General features: G+C 42.0%; 1 long non-coding RNA gene across 1 annotated transcript; it reads right to left on the bottom strand.

Annotated features, from left to right (window-relative positions):
• Window positions 1-4,525: 4,525 nt before the first annotated feature.
• Window positions 4,526-6,242, bottom strand: LOC121341028. The gene is made up of 2 exons (XR_005953381.1): window positions 4,983-6,242; window positions 4,526-4,729 (listed from the first exon to the last, which is right to left on the bottom strand). It is a non-coding gene; the product is annotated as an uncharacterized LOC121341028 (long non-coding RNA).

Genomic DNA, 6,242 nt, shown 5'->3' with positions numbered 1-6,242 from the left:
TCTACCTGCAAATGTGGTGTGACTCTGGCAGTAATTCCCTACAGGAAGGTGAAAAACAGGATGCATGCAAAGAATAGTGGCCAGCCAACAGACAGAATCCGGGCTGTTTTTCAATCTCTTTCCATCCAATGGACTCTACAGCATAATGGATAGCTGTCACTGCACCACAGATGAGTTACAACTCGTAGCTACTGATGTGCTCTTTTCCTGTGTCCTGTCACATTCGTCATCTGCTTTGGCTATTTGCCTTCCAGACTAGGCTCATCTTTGGTACAGTCTATAGTAAGACATGCTGAATGCCAGCTTCATCTCAATGAGTAACTAAACTTCCAAGGAAACACAGCTAACTTGGATGGTGTAAAAACCAGCAGGGGCTCCTGCAAAACTGCCTTGCACAAAGGGACATTAACCACAAAACTGATCAGAAAAATGTAATTCTGTGCCCCAACCCCATCCTTTCAGATAACAGATATGCCGATATCTTTAAAACAGTGGCCAGTCTCAAGACCTTAATTTGCTTGCAGGAGAGAAATCTGCAACAGTTAAAAACTGTCGACCTTGGAAATTAGAGTAAAAAAGCCTCCTACCAAATTACAGTGCCAAAAGGTATCTCAGTAGAGCAATGGGAGGAACAGGAATAGAGTTTGGACAGGAAAGCATCATTAGGAACCCATCTTATCCCTTTGCTTCTACACCAGTCACCTGCATCTAACAAAGGCTGGACTCCTTTAACATCTCCCACCTGAAATGGCTCCATGTGACAACTGATGGTATCAGAGCCAGCAGTGTTATAACAGAAAGTTGCACACATACCCCTGACTAAATCTGGAAATTCAGATACTGAAAGCACTTTCTTTCCTTCCCTCTACTGGGCCTCCTCTCCTGTTTCAAGGGTTGCTTGTTCCAGAGTGAAGTCTCATAACTGGGCTGCAATTCTTTATTTCCATTCACTGCTCACAAATTCAGCTGTTTTCAAAATACATGAGCTGTTACTAAGACTGGGCTAAAAAGAGAAATCCCCAATCCAGGACACAGAAGTATTCAGGCTGCAGAGAGCACTTTGAATGATTCTGAGAGTACTTCTTCCCTCAGAGTCTTACCTTGCATATAGGACCTAAGAAAGTTGTGCAGAGGGATGTTACAGGGAAGATTAGGCAGATATTCTTCCCTGTGACACGGCACTGTCCACAAGTCTGGAAAGAAGGCACTAGAAAACTGTAGAGATTGGTTTTTTATTTTTCCAAAAGCCCAAGTTCTCCTTCATCATCATCTTGCCTCATCTCCACAGAAATGTGACTTCTGGTCCATTAGTGACATCACAGCTGTAAGGGATACTGACCCTTCCTTCCCTGCATCCTCTATCAATACTCTTAGAGACAACTGTTACTGTTCAGCTGCTGAACATGGATGGTTACTAGGAATGCTAGAGAGCAGCCTCCCAATTTTTCCCTTCGAAGAACATCACTGTACCGCTATCTTTTTCTCCTGAATCTTGGGGGCTGTAGGGAAACAGCAGATTCTTCCCTAGAGACAGCTCTGGCAGCTGCTATATGTGCCCTCCAGGAAGGGAAAGATAAGCAGAACTAGAAGACTTTTGCCTTCATTAGAAATCTTCAGAAGTGTAGTTATAAAATATACAAATTATTTTTTTTTATTAAAATGCTGAGAAAAATATGGAGGTGTACTCCATCTCTGACAGAAACTCTTCCTAATGTGTTTAAGATGATTTTGGAGCCCAGTACGACTTACTCAACTCCCTTGCACCAACTGGGATAGTAGATCCAAAGCAGATGAGGGCAAACATTCAGGAGACCAAGGAGCTTGCCCGGATCTCAGCGCCAGGCAGGTGCAAAGCACAGAAGAGCACAGCAGCAGTGACCCGGTGATCGCTGATCTCCACGACCAGCCCATGTCCAGGCTGCAGTGCCCAAGCCAGGAAGCAGTGTAGGGGTGAGCTCATCAGCCTGTGCTTATCAGACTGGCCCGTGCACCACCAGCTAAACTAAGGGGGTCAGTGCAGGGGAAAGAAGCACACAGCGGCAGCCTCTCTCCCAAGGATTCCACCCTTGAGGCTTTTGAGGTGACCCGGTCACTGCATTGCACGTTCTCCCTTCTCAACATTACCATCGCAGCAGGGCAGCCTCCGAAGCACCGCGTCTGGAAAAATACTGGAGTGATGACAACATGGGATGAGAGCGGCAGAGAGATGATGATGTGATGTCTGACTCCAAACCTAGATTTTGCAGAGCACCTAGAGGTACATACACAGTGATAAACCAAGTTGTCTAGACAGGGAAAGAGTGGATTGGAGAAGCAACCAAGGTGATACGGCAAAATATAAGGAAAACGACCCAGAAAAATAAAAGAGGACAGTGGTCAAGACATAGCTGTCTGTTTACATCATGCACCACTGGGAATGCAGTCCAGACAAGTTACAGAGGTTTTCCAGATCTAATGCTAAACAAAATTACAACCTCTCTCCAAATCTGGCCTCAATACAAATATACCCCACCCCAAGATCTCATCACACTAAACAAAGCAGAGTTTTACAAGTACTCCATTTCTGTAGCTGGCACAACAGTGCAATTCCAATTAATAGGAAATGCAGATGTGCAAAAGGAACTGTCTACACCCTGATCATCACAGCACAGGTCAGTATTATCATTACTGAACTATTATTAATGTTTTCACTATACTGTACAAGTAATATCAAAATATTGTATCATGACTATCCAACTACTATTTAATTGTTGATACCCAGTACTTAAATTCAAAGGAAGATAAAAAAGACAAAGGAAAGCAAAACGTTACATGACACCAACAGATTCTTGACCACAGCTCTTGAATTTGAGCTTTTAAGTGAGGTACATGAAGACATGGATTGCAGGACCAATCCCTCTTGACAAAGATAGATAAATGAGTGTAAAAGCCAGGAACCTTCTCCTCAGTATTGCAATTTGCTAACTTTCTCCCACTACTAAGACATTACACAGTGATAAATTTGTTTTAATTTCTATTTTACTTCTAACAGGCTGTGAAATAGCAAAAGGAAATGTGTAGTAACAAAGCATTTCTCTGAAAAAAGGAAAACACACTTTTAGAGTAATACAAAGAATGGTTATCTGTGGTAGACACTGAGTAAGAAATATTCTTAGGCTACCATATGTGTGTGTGTGCTTGGGACAAGGATAAAAACATGTGGGGCCAGTTAAGAGCAGAAAAAAGACCAGGGGGGGGAAAAAAAAAGAAAAAAAGAAAAAAAAAAAAAGAAAAAAAAAGACTATGAAGGCAGGAGGAGCAAACTTGAGGCAGCAGAACAGAGAACACTGCTGAACAGCCACAAAAAAATAAGAGAACTGAAATACATACAGGGCCTGAAAGCAGCTTAGCACAATGGGATATATGAAACTAAGAAGGAATTTAGAAAATTCTCAGCTGTTCTACCTTTTAAGCATGAAATATTAAGGCAGAAAAGCACTTAAGGAAGCATTAGCATATGCATCAGCACACAAACAGGCACTGAAGCACAAGAGATGAAATGGCCATTACTGCGTTGGGGCAGCCATTCCACCTGCTCACAGAGGAACAGGTGACACACAGATCTGCAAAATCAGATCACACTGCCAGAGGAACAGTGTGACGAGATCTGCAAAAAATCCAACCATAAACTGCAGCTACTGGAGCAAAGGCATAGCTGCAGAAAGGCTACCAGCCACATTGCTAGGTTACATTCACATGTAAATTACTAGAACAAGCACACAGAAAACAGGAATTAAATGTACATGAAATGAATATCCATTAAAGGAACAGGAAGAATGTTAATGATAAGAGGTGTTTACTGATAATGTACCAACTCAGCATCTTGCTCCCCTTTTTTGCTTCACTTTTACAAATTTTGTACAAATTTCAAGTAGGCACATCATGGAAATGCCATCAGTGTGTGTCTAATACTTTACAGTGCTTCACTAACAACAAACCAAGAGAGCCATGTGCAAGATCTATAATACATGGTAAGATTTGCTGTCCGCAGAAACAATCGATAGTAAGAATGTCCATGTCTATAGCAAGCCCTGTCACTGTGGCTTCAAAATGCAAAGGCACATTAGCTCTGGCAGGTTAACCAAGTTGCTTCTCTTTTTCTCTAGCAGTCACCAAGGTGACCATGAAGTATTAGCATCATCAGTATGGTGACTTCACTTTTGAAACTCAGGAGACTTGTATCCTCAGTGACTTAGGTGAACTTGTAACCTTGTAATATGACTGATAAAACCAAAGTCCTGATGCTAAAGTTTCTAAGGCATTTGGGAAGATTATTCATGTCAATATAAAGCATTTAGAACTCTTAGGAATTAAATTCCTGGAGGAAAAAAAAAGGTTAATAAAGTGAAGAACATCCAATAGGTTTTACTCTTCTGGCTTAGCTGCAGCTTTGATACAGTATCAACAGATTTCTCAAGTTAACCAGCCCTTCAAGAAGGGGGAGAGGGTGCAAAAGGTACCAAAAAGAATCTCACACTCTCATGAATTACAATTCAACTTTTTTATTCAATTCTCCAAGTTAGTGGGACAGGGATCATCATGACTGTTATCACCACATGTGGACATCACTCCATTGCACACCCCTGCTGATCCATCCTTTCTTCCCCCCTTCTTTATGAAGGAGACATTATCAAAAGGCTAAGTGTTCCCATGAGAGGCAAGAGAAGACCTGTTGCTGCTGTAGAAAAACCTAAAGAAATAAATCAGTGAAAAAGTTAGTCTTTGCCCCAAAATATGAGTATCAGAAATGCAAGCAGACATCATAAAATAAAATCTCTGTATCCAGCACCCATCTGGCTTCTCTGATAGCTGCAAGACAGACACACCAAGGACTAAGCCATGGGTACCAAACTCCTCTTCTGACCTTGGAAAACACCTTTCCAGGTCAAGGAGTGAGATGCAGTGTGGGTTGTTTTCTGGAGATAAAATCTAGCTCCTGTTACCTTTCCAGTGGGTAGAATTCAATCTCTGCACCTGGTGATCCAGCATCTTCCACACGCCTTAGATTCCTGTGGAAATATTTCATGTGGAGGAAAAATTGCGTAAAAGTTTAGCAAAGTCAAACTGCAGGTTTTTCCTGCCTAGTTCTCCCACTGATAAAACTTCAGTACTTGCCATCCAGTAAACAACCATTTCCATCTGGGCATGGACAAGCATTCCTATATCCATTACAACTGCACTACCCCTCCCATACAATGTTGTAAAGGTTGGTGGGCAGGGTAACCTTAACATTTGTGTTCTTTCTGTTGCCTTGTGTTGGTTAGATGCATGGGAAAATATACACACAACCACATGGAGTTTCCTCCCAAAACTCACAAAATGCAAGTTTCAGGCCTAATGCACAATACCACTGAACAGAAAGAATCCAGAGAATAAAGACAACCAGGCAGTGCTCTGCACAGTAGCAGCAAGGAGGGAAAACTGCACACATCCTCTTGGACAAACCACACTTGTTGTAAATGAAATATTTACCAATCTGAAATATATACTGCTGCACAGTCAGTGTGACATTCCCATTCTTCATGAAGGTGTAACTGAAACATTCATCTGGACTCCTGGCCTCCCACTACATTGGTATGACAGAACCAAAAGGATAATTGTGCATACAGCTACTGCTTAGGCTTCTTTCTCTGCTTCAGAGCACCTTCCCGTTCAGTACATGTAACACCATGGACAGTTCTCACCTCTTCAGCTCCTCTCTCCCCAAAATGTAACTATTTTACAACACAGATAAACTAAGCATCAAGGAAACTCAGCAGTGTCACTGGTTCCGGGAAATCTGCATAGAAGAAGGACATGGCTGGCCAAAGAGGTAGCAACAACTGGGTTACTGGCTTATGTAACATGTCCCTCCCTGTCCAACAACAAATGATAATTTGCACAAGAGGGATTGCCCTAATAAATTCAGGAAATTAGCACATATGCCTGGAAATTTACAAATGTGATAAATTAATTAATTATTTAATTTTATATATTACAACAGTGAATGAGGTTCACATTGAACATGAGGAGGAATTTGTTCACAGGACTGTCAAGCATTGGCATGGTCTGCCCAGGGAGGTGATGGAGTCACCATCCCTGAGGTGTTTGAGAAAAGACTGCATGTGGCACTCAGTGCCATGGTCTACCTGACAAGATGGTGTTTGTTCAAAGGCTGGGACTTGATGGTTTCAGAGGTCTGTTCCAACCTAACTGATACTGTG

This window comes from Onychostruthus taczanowskii, unplaced genomic scaffold (assembly GCF_017590055.1).
Source record: "Onychostruthus taczanowskii isolate IOZ18803 unplaced genomic scaffold, ASM1759005v1 scaffold44, whole genome shotgun sequence".
NCBI lineage: Eukaryota > Metazoa > Chordata > Aves > Passeriformes > Passeridae > Onychostruthus > Onychostruthus taczanowskii.
This window is presented reverse-complemented; position numbering and strand designations above follow the sequence as displayed.